The following is a 22,804-nucleotide window of genomic DNA, read 5'->3' on the forward strand; positions in this document are numbered from 1 at the left end:
CATCAGATGTGCCAATCCTGGCCTCATGTGGCGGGACCTGGTAATGGACAGTAGGTTGACCCTGCACCTACATTGATAGCATTATACAGATATTTCCTGGTGTCAGTGGCATCTGCCCATACAGGGCATGTGTTTAAGGCATGGTATATCCTTTGTAGGTCACAATTGATGGCACCACAGGTGTTGCAGGTGTCCAATGGGGAACATAGTGAAGGTGCACTGTTTGCATGTACGTGCCTATTGTACTGATGAACAGGGAGCCATGCCCTCTGTAGTCCACTGCAATCACACCATGGTTACTATCTGTAGACAATATGCAGGGTACTACCAACATAGTGGTTATTACCTAGGAAAGTGTGTTTTTGTATGAGACATGGGTTGAGAGTGTTCTCTGGGTAATACAAGGGTTGCTAACTTTGTTTGCCAGGCTTTGATATCACATGTAGGGGTATGGATTGGCACCCAAGCCTCTCGGCTATTTCACATCTGTTATCCTTGTAAGGTGGACATTGTGATATATAATAGGGCCACCATAAAAGAAATATGCAAAACCCACTTCACAATGAGTCCAGTTGTTACACACTTACATCCACCTCCACACAGGATATGAATGACAAACACAGACACACACTTGCCATATCAGGGATTAGAACTCCTACCTAATTAGTTTATTACTCTACAGCATTACCCAGTTATAGGACACATCACAGAGATTAGTGGAGTATTACTTCCCCAAAGGTGTATTTCACTGGGAATGACATCAGCAGGCTTGCCAAAGAAGGTCAGTGGAGGTTGTAGTGACTGTGAATGGCCTCAAAAGCATTGCACCCTACACAGACAAAGACACACAAATGCAAACATCCACACGTGCCATGTGTGGGAATAGAACCCCTACCAACATACTATATTACACTACAGCATTACACTGTTATAGGTCACACCATGGTGATTACTGGGCTACTTCTTTCCCAAAGGTGTATTTCACAGTGAATGACATCAGCAGGTTTGCCAAAGTAGGGCATTTGAATTGTAGTGAGTGTGACTAGCCTAAAAAGCATGGCTTCTGTCACAGACAAAGAAACACACACACAAACACCATGTGTGGGAAGAAAACCCATACCAGAGTACTATATCACACTATACTGTTACAGGACACACCACAGAGATTACTAGGCTACTTTGTCTCCAAAGGTGTATTTCACTTGGAATGACATCAGCAGGCTTGCCAAAGTAGGTCAATGGAGGTTGTGTTGACTGTGAATGGCCTGTAAAGCATTGCACCCTACACAGACAAAGAAACACACACAAAAACATCCACACTTGCATGTCTGGGAATAGAAACCCTACCAAACTACTATATCACATGACAGCATTACACTGTTATAGGACACACCACAGTGATTACTGTGTCACTCCTTTCCCAAAGGTGTATTTCAAAATGAATGACATCAGCAGCTTTGCCAAAGTAGGACACGTGAATTGTAGTGAGTGTGACTAACCTAAAAAGCATTGCTCCCTATACAGGCAGAGACACACACAGTTGCTATGTCTGGGATTAGAACTATTACCTTTCTAGTTCAACACACTACAGAGTTATGCAGTTATAAGATGTGCCACAGAGATTACTGGGTGACTCTTTTCTCAAAGGTGTATTTCAAAGTGAATGACATCAGCAACCTTGCCAAAGTAGGGCATGCAAATTGTAGTGAGTGTGACTAGCCTAAAAAGTATTGCTCCCTACACAGACACAATGTTGCCATGTCTGGGATTAGAACTCCTACCTAACTAGTTTATCACACTACAGCATTACATAGTTACAGGATGTACCACAGAGATTACTTGGCTACTGGTTTCCCAAAGGTGTATTTCAAAGTGAATGACATCAGCAGGTTTGTCATAGTAGGGCTATGGGGAGAGCAGTGTGTGTGCATGGGCCATAACCTATTCATCTAGAGGTAGACACAGCACACTCAGACACATGCAGGTTTATATTCCGCAGGTACGTGTATACAACTGCTAGATGACTACTACCTTGTACAGTCATGTTGCACAGCTAGCACTTGCACCACAGAGTCTGTAATGCTGAGGGATACCAGTGGTTAATTTCTACAGTGACTGACATTTACACATCATGTGGTTGTAGCCATTTGGCTGTGTGCTGGGTGGGACAGGCCTCATGATGGAAGGCTCTTTGTCACTGTCACTCTCTTCCACATGTCTATGTATGTGTACTTTTGTCATATTATAGTGTGTTGTCCTTGGATATATGGGTGTATTCCTATCCAATGTGTGTGCAAAGCATGACTGGTGCATACTGAGGAGTGTATGCACTAACATCTGCAACTGTCAGATATATATGGTCCACTGTTGTTGGCAGACATGGGCTTCATCTGTTTAAGTGTGTGAGCAAGCCCAGTATGCCTTTCTGTATTGAATGTGTGGATCCATTCCAGGTAGTTTGTACTCCAGTGCAGACCTTTGTGTCCTACAGGTAGCAAACTGTTTCTGCAGGATATCTGCAGATCAGTTGGCAATATGGTGTCAAACTGTGCAAGGGATAGTGTGTACTGTAGGTGATTGTGTCTGTGCCGCTTCTGCTAAATGGTACTGGTGTTAGCAGAGATATTCAGAGATATGTACTGTTATATACTGTGATGTTTTATGTCCCCAAGTACTGTCATGTAGACATTTTTGCTCACAGTGATGTCCTGGGGAGCACAGGGTGATTGCAGCTGTGTCCAGTATTGTGGTCAAACGCATACATATTCATGGAAAGTTATGCCATTCTGGAGGGGCAGCTGCAGACACTTTCTGCTGGGTCTGTGTATACAGTTCAGCACCTTGGTACTGTCATGGGAGAGGATCCCATACCTGCACATCCATTTACGTGACAGTATGGCCTTATCTTGCTGTGGCAATACCTCACAGCTGTACAGATTCACACAGGTTATCCAGGGGCAGGGGTCATAAGTCCGGACATTACCCCTATTGTGGTGTATGGGTAGGTTTGTAGCCACCCATTTCTGTGTTTGCAGCCAGGGATAGTATGTGCACACGGCTGTGTGTCAGACCTTGCATATTCCATGCTGCCCATGCTCCCATCCCCCCTCTATTATTCTATCCTCTTCCATACATTATGCATACATTCTCTGACACTTTCCCTATAGTTATCACCTCATCACAGCTGTGTTTTGGTGTTGGTCCACAGGTCATGCAGTGGGACATGGTGGACATGTCACTGTGGTTTGTCCATATGGCTTATGCGGAGTGTGCTATGTTGTTATTTGGGTGTCCATGACATAACATACATTGGCAGTACGGGTGAGATGCAGGCCTTTGGCAGAGGCCTGTAGGGCATTTGGTGGTGATGCAGGCCAGCTGCAGCAGGCCGTTGCATTTTGTCAGTCCTACAGTCCCAGACTGCCAAACAGTATATTCCCCTGGGTGACAGGATAGGTGTGCTAGGTGTTCATGCCAATACTTTCTATCAGTATTGATCAGGTGGTGTGGATGCTGGCAGGTTACTGCTTATAGCTAGGGACACACCTGCATGGGACTCCTGCACTGCATGCTGCATTCTTTCGCTATTGCCATACACAGGTGGGGGTCATAGTGTACCCATTCCCAACAGCAGGGATAAGACCAGAGTGGTACCTGTGGATGGTGTTTAAATGAGCTGGGTACATGTGTGCTGTGGACACTACTTGCATCTGACTCACAGATATGCATGGGGCATTCCAGTTGTGCTGGCTTGTGCAGGGACACCAGCCATTTCCCAATACATCAATCCTATCACCTTTGTGATCTGCCAGTGTTCAGCCAGATGACATTGGTATTCCCTACTACAAGCCCAGATATTGTGGTACATACCTGTATGTACAATTCCAAGAGTGCGTCCATTTCACGGTTACACAATATATACTGTATGTCTGGGGTACTTTTCAATGTGTACTGCTTGGATATCTAGCCCAACAGTTCTGCCATTTCCATCTTTCAGATGGTGACACATATTACCACCATACATTTACAATGGCTTACTGCTAGCATGTGTTATACTGGGGAGCATTGTCTTTGACACTGCAATTGTGAGGACTTGGCCCTGTCATCGGCAATAGTGGGCAATGGCCACAGGGTCAAACCTCCACATGCATACGTACTGACCACTCTCACACAATATGAAGCACACACCAACTTAACACATGAATACCTGCATATTGTACAAATGCTACAATCTATCCTGCTACCTTGGCCACCTCAGGTCATCTGTGCTCCACTGGTACTATACTTACACATACATGTTACTACATGTCTACATCGGATTGGAGGGGGGCACACCTGACTGTTACTACATTTCTACTTAGGATTGGGGGGGTCCTCCTGACTGTTACAACTTGTCTACATCAGATTAGAAGGGGACACACACCAGACTGTTACTACATTTCTACATAGGATTGGGGGTGCGGAACACCTGACTGTTTCTAAATTTCTACATAGGATTGGGGGGCAGACCTGTCTGTTTCTACATTTCTCCACAGGATTGGGGAACACACCTGACTGTTTATACATTTCTACACAAGATTGGGGGATCACACCTGCCTGTTTCTACATTTCTACACAGGATTGGGGGGCACACCTGACTGTTTCTACATTTCTACACAGGATTGGGGGGCACACCAGACTGTTTCTACATTTCTACACAGGATTGGAGGATGGGACACCTGGCTGTTTCTACATTTCTACACAGGATTGGGAGGGGCACACCTGAATGTTTCTACATTTCTACATAGGATTGGGGGAACACCTGACTGTTTCTACATTTCTGCACAGGATTGGGGGAGGGGGCACACCTGACTGTTTCTACATTTCTACACAGGATTGGGGGAGCACACATAACTGTTTCTACATTTATACATAGGATTGGGGGCACACCTGACACTTGTACACATTTGCTTTGACTGTACTGCTATGTCAGGTACTTCAGTTCATTCTCTATTCTAACCTATCATGATGACTAGAGGCATATTAGTGTACTACAGGTCTTAGATTTGATTGACCTACATATCAGTTTCTGGCTTCCTACCATTCAGAACTAACACCCCACTGCCTGACCTGATGTAGTCTGACTGTGCAGGCCTGGGGGCGGTTACCCATAGGCATCATTTAGAGGCCTTAGCACAGCCTTTGTTTGTGTTTGTCTATACTTGTCCTGCTGGCTGAGACTGTTGCTGAGTTTGTGAACCTCCCTGACTGGCATGTGTGTGTCATATGGACACACATGTGGCCCAGCACATTTCCTGCAGTGGGTTTTGCTATCATGTGTAGTACTGGCAACTATGGGGACACCAGTATTTGTTACAGATCTCATGCTGCCACTACAGGTGTCTACTATATGCTGGCATCCCATTCAGTCACCCGATTCCCTTGCATGCTCACATCCATACCATAGATACAAGTAACAACACATGGTACTCTATTCAGCAATTGGTAAGGAGAGTAACTTACCTTGTGGGTGTGCCAGTATTGATGATGGTGCCAGAGGGCTGCCTATGTAAGATGCACATAGTACACTTCCTATACATGGTTGAGCACAGGTAGTGTCATGTTTGGCATCCCTTTTACTGTATGTGTGAGTCAGAGAGAGGTGTCATTTCCTGGGTCCCTATTGTGCCAGTGTATGTGCTATGTGTTGCCTCTTTGCCAAGGCCAGGGCATACTGGGCATGCCTCCATCTGCCTACTAGGGCAGGCTCATGTTGTTCCTCATCCGAGTCACTCTGAGCTTGTGCATTCCTTGGCATTGGTGGGGGTCTGTGTGGCCCTGCCCCATGCTGTTCCTTGCTGCAGCTGTTTCTGCAGGATCATATTGTGTACCATGGCACATACGATGGCAACTTGAGTACATGTAGCTGGTGAGTACTGCAAGGCTCCACCGGATGTGGCCAGGCATCGGATCCATGACTTGTGAATCCCAAACACACGCTCTATTATAATTCTGGTCTGTGCATGTGCCTCATTATGGTGTTCTTGTTTGGGTGTGTGTGCATTTCTGATGGGTATCATCAGCCACGGCTCCAGAGTATAACCAGCATCGAGCACTAGGTGACTGTAAGGGATGTCCCCATTGGCAAATCTCTGAGTCATCTGCATCAGATGCCAGATGTGGGAATCGTGATAGCTTCCAGGGCAACTGGCATACACATTCATTATAATGCCTGGGCATCGCACATGACCTGGCAGTTGATGGAGGGGAAGCCCTTGTGATTGATGTAGATCCTACCCCGCTCATTGGGTGGTGATTTAATGCATATGTGCATGCAGTCTATAGCACCCACTACCTCAGGGTATTCTGATATTTGGTGGAAGAGATGCATATTGCTGGCCAACACCTCACGGGTGTTGAGGAAATATACGTGCTCACTGACATGTGCTGACATGGCATCCAAGAGCTGGTAGAATACCCTGGATGCTGATGCCTGTGAAATCCCCATCATATCCCCAGTTGGTCTTTGGGAGATACCTGTGGCTCGTATTTCTAGGCCTACACATACCTTGGTATCCACCGGGATGGGTTCCCCTCTGTTAGTTCTGTGTGTCAGGCATTGCTGGCATAGCTCAACAATTTGCTGTAGCAGGTCTCTGTCCACCCTATAGCGCTCCACTATCTCCAGCTCATGTAGCCCCTGGTAGGTTACCCTGGATCTGTACACTCTTCTCCATCTCCTCACTGTGGGATGGTCGACAGCATTCTTGTCCTCACCACCCTCAGCCTCTTCCACATGTTGATGTCTGATAGCTGCTGCAGCCCCTATCATTTTGTTGTTTTTGTCTGGTAAAATTTCCCTGCTTGTATACACCGGTGGTGTAGAGTTTGTGGGAAAAACCAGAGGGAAAGGTGTTTGCATGGTTTATAGTAGTGTTCTGGGCTGGGCTGGTCTGCTGCCTGTGTAATTGGCTGATTCTGATACATTTCACCTGCCAGCTATGCTAGTTCTCCTGGATTACCTTCCTACTGCTGTTTTCCCTTCCCATTGCCTTCCTGTTTAAGCCTGGGGGCACGCCACACAAACACAGTGCTCAAATGTGCGCAGAACTGCTATTTCCTGATTTGCTTTTTCTTTTTCCTTTTAAAACCCGGTGTGTGGCACGCACACAATCTTAGGCAATGTAAAGAGTGCTAGGCAGCCTCAGACACACAGCTCTGCTGACACAGGGCTCCAATCCATTTACAGTATGCCTGACACACCTCCCTGTGATTTCAGCTAACTCCTAGGCTTGCACCAAGCTATTCCAGCTCTTACACTGTTGGGTGCTGACTAGCATGCAGGGGAAATCTGGGATTCAGTATCATTCCCCTCATTTGCATAGGATTGCCGGCTGATGCATAGCTACAGGTCCCACACTGAGCCTCCCCCCTTAGCAACCACTATTCACTGGCCATGTTGTCTTCTGCCTGCCACTGAGTATAATGGCAAAATAATGATTTTGGTTAGAATGCTTATTTTAGGTTTTTTATTTTATTTTTTGCCCGATCCCATTTGTGAGCCGCTGTCCTACGCTTAAAACAGCCAAGATCGGCTAAAAAATTTTTATTTTCATGCCAATGGCCATATATTTGGCCATTGGCATGCTAATATCCACCCTTTATTTAGAGCTGTCATGGCTCCATTTTGTTGTTGAGAAATGTACCTAGTCCTGTATGGCTGGCTTTTAGCTTCCTGGATCACAAATTTACCTCATTTGCATGGATTTCACCTGCAAATGGGAATACAGGAGCTGAGTCTGTGCAGGACTAGTGCAAGCATATTCCTGGATCGCACGGCCAACATATTGCCTGCTAGAGCTCCTGCACTAATCCTCCACACCGGTATCAGTGGCATAGCACACTGAGTGCAATAAAGAACCAGAACAAGGGACTGACCAAAAAAGAATTTGATATATTAGATGACTTCATGATGTAAAAATATCTCACAGAAAAAAAATATGAGGAAAAATTATGGGTTTCATAAATGCATATCCCTTTATTTTACAGCAAAATTATTTTTAAAATCATTGTGGTGACATGAGCAGTTCTCTGTAAATAATATATTTCCTTTTTCTAGATAATTACAAATTAGTATGATAATCAGGGGTAAAAGAGAGATAACAAAAGAGACTAAGATGGGGACAGAAGGAGATGGAAAGGGAGAACACACCAGATAGACTTAGAATTTTATTTTATTTCATTTTTTTCCTGGTTTTTGCACTAACAAACAGTAGAAATAAATATGTAGACTGGCATTCATAACCAGTGGGGTGTAGTGGAGCATGGATGGTCCCTGATATACTTGCTTAACAAAGTGAATGATTCATAATATTTAGAGCATGATGGAATGATACAGATAAAGTCAAAATCAAAGAACAACAACAAAAAAGGAATTTACTAACAGCAAACAACAACAGACATCCATACGGTGCAGAAAAACCTACTACCACACAGAAATTTCAATCCTGACATAGATATACTGATCCCCCAGGATTTAATAAACTCAGAGTGGGTACCCTGTAGAGCCTACAGGGAATGCATCCATGTACATGGCCACAGTTCCCCCTCGGCAGCATGCCGTGCATATTAATGATGGTGTGCTGTCAAGGGAGAGCATAGGAGCAGGTTTACTGAATTGGTGTAGGAGAAGTGCAGAGGCTACCCGTCGTTGTGGATGGTCTGTACTGCTCCCTGCTACTGTTAAAATGCTGTGAATTAGGTCAAATGTGTAATGTTTTATTTTAATCTATGTTTTTCCAATATTTTATGCTTAAGTTGTGTGGCGCAGAGCACAGCAATGCCAAGCTGTGCTCACATATTAACAGCTGACACCAGCCAGACATCTAAAAATAAAAACTGGATGTCATTAATTATCATAATGATGTATTTTTCTTATTTTACATATGTATGTATTTTTTTGTTTGTTTTTTAATTGCTGTTTGCATGATGAGGTGCAGAGCACCACAGAGCCAAGCACTGCTCATACATACAGTTGCTAGACATCTAAAAGTAGAAACCAGATGTAATTAATTATTTATGTCTGGGTCTGTTTAAGTACATTTGCACAGCACCCCATGGTACTTAGCAATGTTAATAGGTAGCCCTGTAGTATATGCAAAATTATACTAGTTTTCATAGTATCCAAGTAGCTAAGTGGGTAGTAGTACAGCCTAATATTTAGTAGGTCATGGGATAAAATCCATAGCAGTGATAAGATGTCTATAATGTACTTTATGATATATGTTTAATTTTAAAGACAAATTTGTGAAATATGGCATTGCTGCAGTGGGGTGAGTACTGCTTAAACTTGCTAATGGCTACTTTTGTTTGCATGGTGCATTGCTGAGCTAAAACCTCAGTTGTGCAAGTTTTCATGCTGCTTAGCTGCTCTTAGCTGCTTTGCACATTAAGCAATGCGGTGCTTTTTTGAATGTTGCTTAATGATGTGTAAGGGCAGGAAAACAGCCTATATTAGGCACAATAGGCAGGAATTCTCCAACAGTCTTTGGAGTCTGATCAGCTGGTGATATGGCAGGCAGTGCTGATGAAGGTGGCACTTTTGGGTGCAGAGATGGGTTGTTCAGGAGTCCATGGTCTTTGTTGGGCTTCTGGTAAAAAATCATGAACCCGGGCTGCTGCAGGGTGATTTCCAGGGCTCATAATGCAAGACAGAGCCCTGGGACCAGTTGGCCAAGTAACTCACCAATGTTTCCGGAATCATCTGCACAGGTGAGCAGTGTCATCATCATTATGATGACCTGAAGAGGAGAAGGAGGGTAACCTTGGACACCTGGGCCCAAGAAGCTAGAGCTGGGAATGCCCCATAAATATGCAAGTATGTTTTCCTCTGTTTTACCAATATGCAAGCTGAATGTCTGCAAAACTGGCATGCATAATGGTGTGCTTCTCTCCCAACAGCTGCAGCTGAGAAGGCTTGCAGTGTTGAGTCCCATTCTGGGCACCTGGCCAGGTTGTGCTGTGAGTGTGGTATATAAGGATTTATTCTTCTAACTGTAGTGCAACAAGCATGAAAGAGTAAAGCATTTACTGCAATAAAGTATACACCATAAAAACTGTTGTGCAATAAATGGCCATGTAGAACTGTAGTGCACTAAATAGGCAAGTAGAGCTGTAGTGCAATAAATGAACAATGACAACTGTATTGCAATAAACAATACCAATAACAGAAAGCACAATGGTGTATGGCAGGATTGTGTTGTCATAACCATTGCAGTAGATCTGTATGCATTACTTGTCTATGGTAAGGTTGTTGCAGTTGAGTGTAACACTGTAATAGCTATAGAATGCAAATCTAATGGCCTGCAAACTGTATTGTTTAACTCATAGTATGGTCCATTGCTGTCTCCAGGCCAATATTGGTCACATAATGCTCTCTGTTCCTCCTACTCTGGGTAAATTAGGTATATGGTTGAGGTAGCCCACTCTATGTGCAGATATTCTGTGGACTTTATGGACATTTATCAGTAATACCAATAAAGTGTAAAGCAGCATTGTTGATTGTTACAGAAATGTCCGTATTCCATGTATGTGTGTTCTAAGGTCACTACAGTCTAGTATAACACTGTAACAGTTCTGTAATGCAAAACAAATTCAGTCACATAATGCTGTCTTTTCCTCCCACTCTGGGAACAAAAGGTATATGGGTGAGGTAGCCTATCTTTTTAACAAATTTGATTATGGTTACATTTCACAGACACTTATCAGCAATACCAATAAAGTGTTAAGCAGCATAGTTGATTCACAAAGAAATTTGTTTCAATAAATGCTGTATGGCTGTATGCCATGCATGTGTGTTCTATTGTCACTGCAGTCAAGTATAGCACTGTAATAGTTGTAGAACTGAAAACTAATTCATTCACATAATGCTCTCATTTTCTCCCACTCCAGAACGAGATGGTATATGGTATATGGTTGAGGTAGCCCATGTTATGAACAGATATGATTGTGCTAACATTTCACAGACAATTATCAGCAATACTAATAAAGTAAAATTTTTCCAGATGTCCCCTGCAGTCACAGTTATTGAGTAATATTCCCATGCTTGCAAACTAAGACATGATAAATGTCTAGTTTATGTACTGTACACAAACATGCCTCTCAAGTGTAATGATTTCACATAATGTAATTAAAACTGCCTAATCCATCTAAGAATACGAGAAATATGATTACCTGGAATACATTGTATTACCAAACATGCTTACAGAACAGTGTGGTAGTTATAGAAATCCACATCATGTCAAAGTGTTCTGCATAGTTGTGTACCTAGATCTGTTATTGTTTAGCCCATACTGACCCATGCTAACAGCTTGAGAGGTATGTCCATGCTACATCAACTATAGGAGAACTGTAGTCACTGTACTAAGAACTGACTTTACACACCTGCAGAGAATTTATTATAAGTGTTTTCAGGGATATAGTCTGCATTGTCAGCAATTGATTGTTTCTCTGTCTCACCACCCCTTATCTTCATTTATTTATCATTGCTATTTATTTTTATGATTTAATATTAACATATTTTGCTAAACTAACTATATTTTTGGGAAAATATGATGGATTAGTATGTGTTATTATGATTCACTGTTAACATACTTTGTTAAACTAATTATTTTGCTGCCCTCATGGTTTACTTCTTACTGGCATGCTGTTACCATACTGACTGTTATGTTATTACTGTTGTTTTACACATATTATACATTAATATATATTTGAATTAATTAAAGGGATGTTTCTTTCTGTTTCATTCTGTTAATACTAACAATGTTTTGGTTATTACTAACCTTAACTTATTGCCATAACGCATTCACCACAGCACAACAAGGTAGGTCAGTTCTGTCTGATCCTCCTACCTTTCCTCAACTGGCAGTGGTACCAGGTCCCATCACATCTGGACCCAGACCAGTGGTGTCTCCTCTGCTGCCCCTGCACTATATGTGGTGTTGGGTAGTACTGCCCCATGGGAGCGGAGGTGGAGGGAATTTTGTCACTCAGGATGAGCTGCTAGTCTTGGTCACAGGATCATCTACTGTGGGTTTGACCACCACCTGCACTGGACTGAGGGCATGCTGACTGACCTGGTGGGGCAGTCTCAACCCGGTGCTCAGCCTCCAGCACTGCCACCCTCAAGGCAGTGAAGGAGCAGTGCTGACAGCCCCATGGGTGGGGATGTGATCACACTGCTGCCATCTGGAGGCACATGGGACTTGGATTACACAACACCCTCCCTATCCAAGGTGGTCACCCCCTCATGTGTCACACACCATCCCTGTCTGGTGTCTTCCCTGCCTTCTGTCTGTAAATGCATCCTCACCTGCCCAACTTACCTTCCCTGCATGTACCTATGTCCCTTCTCCAACATTCCACTCTCACCTTAAAAAAATGGGCACCTGTCCCAAAAAACAATATCATCCCATACATAGCTCACCATATCACACAAGTGTCCAATGGGCACACGAAATTTGGTCCAATTGGCTTGACAATGCAGTTATGTTGTTTTCACCCCTCTCTCTGGAGTTGAGATTTCAAAGTCATGTACAAATTCTTTCAAAGTGCACAGTTTTTGAAGTACAAGAAATGGAGAGCTATGGTTCTTTCCTTCATCCTTCCTGAATATCCCTACCTGCCTTTCACTATGTTTTCCCCTGCTTGCTCCCCATTTCACCACATTCCTATCTCCCCATTTTTCTTTTCTTTATATTTTTTTAGCGCATTGTTGTGCTTGCTGCTGCATTGTGTAGTTCCAATAAGCTCAGCCAAACAGACTTATATTCACTATATGTGTTTTTAACCTTGTAATAAAATGAACAGCTGTCCCATATTTTGAACCCGAGACCATCGCAATTGCTTACCACTGCATTAACCTGACAGGCCACACAACTATTAATTAACACAGGTGGTTTAAACAAAACAGTAATTGCCGTTACAATCATTAAGCGTGTTTCAGCAGAGCTGTGTGCCACACAAACTTGATTAAAATGTAATGGAGAAAATGGGAGTGTATCTTGGACTCTGGTGCAATAGTACACCAGTAGAAAGCCAAAGACATAATAATGGACATGAGGCCTGTGATAGCAGGTAAGTGTGTCATTTTAGACACAACATATAGAAAGACATCTGCTAAGGCATTAATGGCAAAATACATGTTCAACTTGGACCCTGGTTCACACATACCTCCATATAAAGCCATGCACACATGGATGGATGTAGAAAATGTATGTCACAGCCTGTATGTGGGCACATATATCTTGCAAATACACCTTTTGCAGCAGTGGCCCAGTAGTGCAGTCTGTTAATTGCCTTGCACCCAGTACATTTTGCCCCACCCACACAGTCCTGGGTTGAAATCCAGTGGTGTGTAGAAGTGAATTTACAGTATTTTGAAGGCAGCAATTAATGACTGAGTCATGCACTCTTTATCCAGAAAATACATTTCAAATGACATCTCTGTTTTTCACTGATGGAAGTTACAGGCCTGCAGGTAGGAACACACTTCACATGTGCATAAAGTGTCACATCATGCATTAATATGCATTCACACAAAATGTCAATGCAGGTACTCCAAATGAGGGCCACTAATATCAGAGTGCACAACACAATCCTTCCAAAGTCATGGTGTAGATTATCACAGTTGCACAGTTAACATTCACATTGGAGGTCCCTGCTTGTAACAAGGCTTGCCCTCATACATGCAGCAAATTACTACCAGTCTGTAATATATGGTCTAGCAGTTGCCCAAATCGTAGACATATTCTTATATTTATACCCTATCTTACCCAAGGACACACCAAACATGTTGTCTAGCACTGTGTTAGTGATACCAGTGCCTAACATATGTACCTTAAACACATGCCCAAATTGGAGTGGAAAGGATAGCCTCACTCTGGCTCTGCTTCTACAACAAGCTTGGCACAGCTCCCATAGTAACTCCTACAGCTTGTTGTCATACAAAGTATTCACACTCTCTGCCTATGTCTATTACCTGCAGCAGCAGCTGCAGCCTGTAGCATATACATCTGTATGTAAAGGTTTCTACTACAGACCTACCCTCTGTGCTGATGTAGTCTCCTCACCCCAGTAAAGCCCAGCACAACATATCAGAAAGGGGCCATAATCTACATGAAGGACTTATATATTGTAGAGTGGTTGCATGTCATTGGCTGATAATATTGCAAATCAGCTGTGATGGCTGCAGTTAGTATTTCAGAGCCACATATTGGTTTAGAGATACTCTCCTACCAATGAAAAGCATGTTTGAAAGGCAACCAGCTGTCTATGGGGATCCATTCTGTATGAGATGTTCCTCACACAGAGCACCCCTTTGTTAAAACTTTACTATCACCACATATTAACAGAGGAGTACTGCACTCCATCAGGTATGTTGATGAATTCATTTACAACAGATGGGTGAATAGACTTACAGGGAATAGGGATTACAGCATTAAGCCTGTCTTAGACCTGTGATAATGACATGCCATTGATCTCCTGCTGTCTTACACCTACTCAGGATGTACAATACAGCAAGGGTGCACTGTCTTTTGTCATTGTGGCACACTGGTCTTGCTGGACTGTCCCTTTATAGTGGTTGTAATAGCACACTGCTATTTGTGTGACACTGGTCTTATGACATATTATCAGGGGGTTGCACATAGGGAACACACAACAGTAGACTCGAGTATTGGGTGTATGATCACACAGCAGTGTCTGTCATAGTACATACGGGAATACCTGACTATTGATACTATATCAGTTGTATCCACACACACAGTATATTTGCAGACTGTGGAGTATGACATGTGTGAGCAAGTAGTGGATAGTACCAGCCATTTTGTCCTTGCTGTATCTCTACATAGTGTACTTCCACATATGCAATCCTGTAATGTGTTCCCCTTTTGCTGTCTTTCAGGAATCATGTACCCTACATGCCATGCACCCTTTTCTGATGTGGAAAATGAAATTATACTGGAATGACTAAGGCAATATCATCACATCCTACTGTCCAGGGGGATGCAAAACAGGGAACAGCGGGCTGCATTTTGGACAGACCTTGACTGTGATGTGAATGGCATGGGCCATCAGGGTAGGACACATGAGCAGGTTCGACACCGCACAATGGACATGATCAATGCTGCACAACGAAGGGCAGCAGATGTAGCCAGGGATCATACCATTACAGGTGGAGGGCATGCAATGGATCAACCCCTCTTGTCCACTGAGGAATTTCTGGTGAACCTACACACACAGAACAGCTCCCAGGCATCCATCACACTATACATCGTGGAGGTGGATGCCACAGTTTCCACAGCAGAGGAGCATGCAGATAGGCTTACTGTTATCAGCATTCTAATACTGCACAATCAGTGTGTCAGGCTGTAAATACTTTTACGTGGGTGTCAGGTTTATGTTCTTTTGGGGAGGGGTTAAACTCAGTTGTACTCTCATACTCAGAATGTGACCAATACAACAAGTAACACAATAGCTACTGTAAATGTGAGATATATATACATATTACCTTGTTGTGCTGCAACATGTGTTGGCACTGACATTACCTCACCTTCAATTTTTCACAGGTCCATCAGGTATTGGCCAAGACCGCTGTCCTGCTCCTGGTAAGCATGACACTGTTTTGTTAAGGAACATTTATATTCTGTTAAAGTTAAGGTCCAGAATAGTGCCCTATTAAAATATAATTTTGTGTGTAAACAGAGTAGAATGTTTTTATTTTCCAGTCTGGAACAGGTACTTAAGGATCTTAGAGGGGGAAATCACAGGAGTGTAATTGAACAAAATGAAACACTTTGTCAGTGACAGTTAAGAGGTGATAAGCCTCCTGGATTAAATGAGGCAATTACTCTAAAATGCCTCTTAAAATACAAAAGGGTGAAAGGAAAATAAATTAGACAGTGAAATGTGTATTTCAATATATTTGTTAAGATAGGTATACTGTGTTTTTATATGTTGTCATATTGATTAATTAAAAGGTAAATTTTACTGGTCAAGCTTACTTGATATACTTGAAGTGAGTGTTATAAATGTCATGAGTTGAATGTGTATTTTGTTCTGAGGAAGTCTTTTTTTGGAGAAAAGCAGAGAAGAAAAAGTTTGACTACTAATCCAGTTGTGGGTGTTTTTTTATTGTGAGTATCCATGGATTTCTCATACACAATAGTGCAGGTATTCGTAAACCCCTTTTTTATTTCTGGTCACAGGTGACCAAAGGGGTTGGTCCCTCTCCCATTCACAACCTGATGTCAGTGTCTTTATAGATTCTGAAGTCCACTCATCAGACCAATGATTGAGTACAAATGCCCATTGAGAAGTACAATGCCCCATTGATCAGAGCACTGCAGGCCAACAAGCAGCTGGAGGACCCAACCAAAAAGGATAACAAACATCTGTCCTATGCTGCCCGACTCTATGAAAGACAGCTCTATTCAGTCGCCATTCGCTTGCTCAGAGGTGACCTTAGCTCAACATACACATATAACCATGTCAGGCCCAGATTTGATATTTCAAATTCTTCAAACAAAAAATCCTACCACGTGAGAAGAGCCACAAGGGACGACACAACCTGAACAGGCTATTAATAGGATAGATGGCGCTGGATAGATCATTCTATGCAGACTCCCTAAAAATCCCAAAAATGTGAGGTAGATGTGAGGCAGCCTTGTCGCTGGCCTTGTTCAAAAGAAAAATTGATGGATGGATGGAGATTCATATACCCATTACCTCAAGTGTCACTGCTCAACAGAGGCCAGCAGCAAAATAAAACAATATATTCCCCCATACTAAAGGTGGGGCGAAGCCACAAAACTATGGGCTAGGCTTGTAAATGCCCTCGGGCAGATAGCCTAGTATGAACCTATGAACCTATGAACCTATGAACCTGATGATGATGGTAGCCACAGTGAGGCACAGGTGCAGGGTTGCAGGGGCTGAATATGTCAGAGAGGTTGACATCCCTCTTCTGCCCTCATTGTCACTGTACACAGTCAGTATGCCCACACATACACAGTCCCCAGAGGCCACAGAAACCGGACAGTCAGAGGGCGAGGACATTTAACAGGAAAGTATGGCAACTATGGCTCCAGTGAGTGTAGACACTGGCCATAGCCAGAGACCTGACAAGCTCCCACACAGGTGGATAGACAGGGGTGCTTATAGTAGGCTTCCTCTACATCCACCACCTGTTGCAGGTGTCAAATCATGCATCACTCACAGCATGTTTCAGGCTGTCATAGAGGCACAGACACACTGTGAACAGAACATCAGATGTATGCTTAGGAATATAGATGCAGCACAGTCTGACATCTGTAACTGCCTCCACTGCATTGGGAACACCCTGGATCAGATGACTAATACAGTGAACAGAAGGTGGGCTTAGACAGTCTTTGTCTTGGACCAAACATTGTCTCTGCTGGAATGTGTGGCTGGATTTGAGTGTTGGCCTCATGGATATAGGTCAGCAACCACATCTGCTGAGAGTGCACATGGCCATGCTCAATCATGCTCTCATAGTGGCAGTACATCCAGTGCTACAGAGGGAAGGGTGCTATCCACACCATAACATGGCAGGCCATGGGCTCATGGTCCTGGGTGTTCCCCTAGAAAACATGGTCCCACTAGACAGCAGTCACCATCAAGTACCAGCACCTCTTCTGACCTTGGGCATGGAGGTGCCAGTGCAACTCCTGACAGACCCAGTTCCCTTGTTTGGGGCAGGAAATGGTGAATTGTCAACTTTACCATGAACAGTCCAAAGCTGTCCAATATACACACATGTAGGGCTAGAACTGAGCTTGACTGTGTACATGAACATACTCACACACCACTGTCAAATGCAGGTCACCTGCAGACACACACTATACCTTGCCATGGTCCATCTTACCTGCTTCCCTTCCTGACTCGCACACATGCTGTCAACTATTTGGGTCAGCCTAGGCCTCCTGCACCCCCACACAACACCCTGTGCAAGTGATGATACCTGTGCCACATCCCTGTCATCCTCGCCATTGATGCAGGGAAATGAAGCTATATGTCTGATGCACAGGGTGACTATATTCGTTAACATCTACTTGTGTAATGTAGTGTTGTTTTGCCATGCCACTTGTAGTGGTTAATGACAGATACTGTATGGTGGCATTTGTCACGTGTATGTCATGTACTCCTGTGTACCTTATGTTATATGATGTTCTATTGGCTATATACTTACACAATGACAGGTGTGTCATGGACCTGTTTATGTTGTTTCTGTTTTAGGAGATTGTAGGGGTAACCTGTGGATACACAGCAGCAATAAAGCAGCACAGGATGGCATGTCAGCACAGCAGAAGTATGCCTTCAGCAAAGTGCAGCACAATAAGTGCATGGCTCCATAGATTCATATGTGTATATCAGGATAACAAGGAAAATGGATCCCTAATCTGTGAACAGGTCTGCTACCATTGATAAGTGTTACCGGGTTTTTGGAATTCACACATCTACAAGCTTTGGTGATAGAGATGATGCATCTACAAATATTCTGTGTCCAGTACAGGCAGTTGCCCAACACTCACTATGATTGTCATGTTCTGCATCCCATTTTGTAACCTGCATATGCTGTGTCACAGCAGATGTGAGTTTCACATGCATGGGGCCCTGTGTCATGTACAGTGTACTGTCTGTGTTGCTTAATTATCCCTGCAGCATGTACTATGTATACCACAGTGATGTTGTAGGCATGTAGAACAGGTGAGACATGTGTTAGCCCTGTCTTGAATATGTGGGAGGTACACAGTGGAATCCAACACCTCCCTGTATGGAACCATACACATCCCATCCAAAGCATTTAGGAGACAGACTATACAGGTACGGTTGTGACATGTATTCCATAGGACAGGTTATCTACTCTGTGTATCGGTGTACCATGGGACCTGTGTGGCTGCTACAGTTGTGCAATATGCCTGTGTAGTGACATAGCAAGGGAGCCATTGCACACACTGATAGCTATGATGACTGCCGCATACAGTATAGCAGTGACAGTCTTGAATTTACATCCAAAACCTGCTGGTGTAGGTTATACATCACTGAATGCTTCCCTACATTTCAACAACCAGTGATAGTCAAAGGCTGCATTACTCTCTGTGTCCATAACTCCATGTGTAATGACTCAACTGTGTGTGGTGTGTGGACACTACAATATTTTGAAAGGGTAGATGATTTTACACAGCATAATATTTTGCAGTCATTGGCAGTCAGTCAATGTCAGTAGCTCAAGGTACAACTGACTGTGTCTTAGACCATCCTAGATAACTGCTGGGTCTGTGTTGGACTCTGTGTCACCTCCCAATATGTAATCACCTGCTAATGTACTCTGTCAGAGGTCACTGATAGTGGCTGTGACTGCAGAGAGGGAATAGGTAAATGGGGAATGCCAATAATGGGGGATGGTGAACCCCACTGGTGACTGGCATCATTGCGGCACAGGTCTCCCAATGCTATCTTCCCAGAGTATGACTGACAGACACTTGCCTATCCACCAGCTGACATAACACTCTGTACATGACATATTCAGTTTCCGGCAAGGCCTGCGGGCCTAATATTGTCATACACCTTGTCAGGGCATGGTTAGTGGAGTGGGATATATGTCCAACATCCATTGCATAGTGCAACAGTCAATGGGTTCCGCCTGTTACAGTTGGTAGGTATGATCTGTCCTTGAGTGAAAGTAACAGTGTTTGGTCCAGTCTCACTAAGTGTATGACAGTGTTAGTGGTTGTAGCCAAGCTAACTCCTATCATGGCATTTCAGGTGACATGACCCAGAGATCTGGGGACACCGTTTGGCACTACATGCTTGTTGTCCTCAATGCATGTAAGTGTTGCAGTTATTTCCAGAATGTTACAGGAAGAGAGTAATGCAGGGTGTCTGTGCAGGGAAGTGTAATATGTACACACCTTGTTACTTAATCATGCTGTGGCTCACTTGCCGAAAGGAAGGTCCTGATCCTTACCTACAATACCATGGAGTAGTGCCATGACATCCCCACATGGGGAACCAAAGTAGTGCATCATGTGTTTGCCAATATGGGCGACCAGTACAGCACCCCCAATGTGAGATCCTCCATGGTGGGATCTGGCCATATATCAGTCTCCTTAGAACTACCAGCACATGCCCCTGCTTACAGATAATATAGACATATATGTCAAGACAGTCATGTATTACCTTCTGTGTGATGGTTGACATAGTGTGACTGCACCTCCCCTTCAGATGGGACAGGAAAGTATGCAGAGCTCTGCACCCATGCATTATGTCAGCAGCATTACAAAGGCATGAACTCAGCTGTACATGACAGGAGGGACACAGGCGCATCATGGCTCAACAAAACTGACTGGTGGACAACTACCATTAGCAGGCTGTACAATAACAGGTGGACAATGCTGTGTGACAGTTGGGATGAGGGTACCCCCCCTAACATGGAGGCACTACCTCCTCAGCTAAAAGAAGCAGATAGTGTTGTTGTGATGTTGAGTAGACATGGTAAGTGACAAAACAGCAAAAGAACAGTGCAGTGGTGCAGTGGTAGCATTGTCGCCTCACAGTAAGAGGTTCTCCAGTTTGATTCTCACCTGGAGTGCCTTCTGTGTGGAGTCTGCATGTCCTCCCTGCATTTATGTGGGTTTCCTCCTGGTGCCATAGCTTTCTCACATGTTACAAAGACATGTGTCTGGAGCATTTCTCCCTGGGTCTCTGCTGAAAATTGGTTTTGTTCCAAGTCGGTGTTTCCTGGTTAACAAACGTAAAATAAAAATAAATAAATAAAAGTAGCCACCCACACAAAGCAGAACCACAACGCACAGTGTAGTTACATGTGTGACCTCAAAGGACAGCCCCAGATTGTTGGTGACGTCATACATCATGATGCTACATATGATGGGTCTTAACTCATAACTAACCTGTATACCCACACTATCTTCATCAACTACACTCCCTTGTCCCCACCACATGTGACACATGACATTCCTACAACCTGCCCCATAACTTCCAGATTTACAGAGCAGTTCATAGCTTGCCTCTCATCAGAAGATACACTCCAACTATTACACATGCTAACATTCCAGACTGCATCCCACATGTGATCTGACAAGGATTACTAACACCATTGGGAGACCCTTGCAATCATACTGGCACTACTGGCTGCACACCAGCTGAGTGGTCAATGACAACTGTTATACCCTTCACAGAGGTGGTGCATCCACTGACCGACATAACTATAAACCTCTTTATCTGGGTAGCCATATCTGTATGCCCATAGGGGTGATCGTCATGGAGCTGATCAACACATATATATGTGTTCTACACACAGTTGACTGTACACAGTGTGGATGTGTGACAGGGGAATCATGACTGTTACAAAGGTGGACATTTCCAAGACAGTCACCATGGACCTGGTGAAGGTACATTAGGGCATGCAACCCCTACACTTATCCAAGCAGTCTGACTATATCCCCCGCTCAAGCAACATTTACAAAGCACCCACTTAGGCACCTATGATACTGTAATTGTAGGGGTCACTAAGTGGCCCACTGCTGGCACACATACGCAACATAGGGACATCCACCTCCAATAGCTGATCTGTAAGCAGCAGTGGTCAACAGGTCACAGTCCTGGGTCCTCTACTGCTTGGAATCCATTCAACCACAATACACATTACTACTGACTGACTGTGGCTAACAATGTTGGCTGATGCCTGCAAATTATGAGTACTCATAGAGTTTGTGTAGTATGCCATTATCATGCAAGAGGGTATTGCAGACATAGTAATGGCCATACACTCCATACAACTATATATGTAGTATCAGTTCCCTCAGCTAGAACTATGTACCTGGTAAGTAGCACATCAGTCGCAACATGTGATGTACATATTCAGGGGTAAACAAAATGGCCACACAGGTTTACACCTAATGTGCCTCAGATCACCATGACTCTACAGTCATATAGCAGGAATCATATGGCATAGCTGAGGCCGCAGTCACATGTAAGTGACATACTCATAACCTCCATGTACTCTTCCCTCAGCATGCCAGTATCTGAGTGCAATGGCCATTTTGTGATGTACATTTCCAAACAGTGCTGACAATTGCATACAATGGTATGGTCCCTCACAAGGTCACTTCACATCTTCAGCATGTGTTCAATGGGGATAGTCTGTAATGAATGTCATTGCCACCTGTGGCATATAGGCTACTCAGAGGTGATCTGCGCCTTGCATTCGGGGCAATGTGTGACCCTGCTTGATTGTATATGCTGTCTATCTGTAGGAGGCATAGTAGTTGGCTTACACCTCTAAGGACATTAACCTTGTATGTGATGTCAGTACTACATGCTTGTGGGAGATATGTATCTGGTAGACTTAAACACACCCTTGAAACAGAACCCTGCCTAAAGGCACACCGAGCACCTTAGTGCACCTCAACACATGCCATGTATATGATTAGCTGTGCAACCATTCTCTCAACACAGGCATCTGCCTGTGTCCCTCTTGGACTGGGGAAATATGTGCTGATCCTGTAACTATGGCTATAAAGGTGCCTGTGATTGTGAGGGTTATATAGCCATTATGCCAGTGAAGTTCAAACATCCTATGGCTCAATCACATGATGTAAAATGCACTAACAGGCTCACACACAACCATGGCTACATTGAGGCTAGCGTCACATCCAATCCTTGTGTACAGGACATGCCAAGGCACACATGTAGTGCAAGTTGGCTGTATGTAGATGAGAACACT

This window comes from Protopterus annectens, chromosome 6.part0, assembly GCF_019279795.1.
Source record: "Protopterus annectens isolate FY-2018-M chromosome 6.part0, PAN1.0, whole genome shotgun sequence".
Lineage (NCBI taxonomy): Eukaryota > Metazoa > Chordata > Ceratodontiformes > Protopteridae > Protopterus > Protopterus annectens.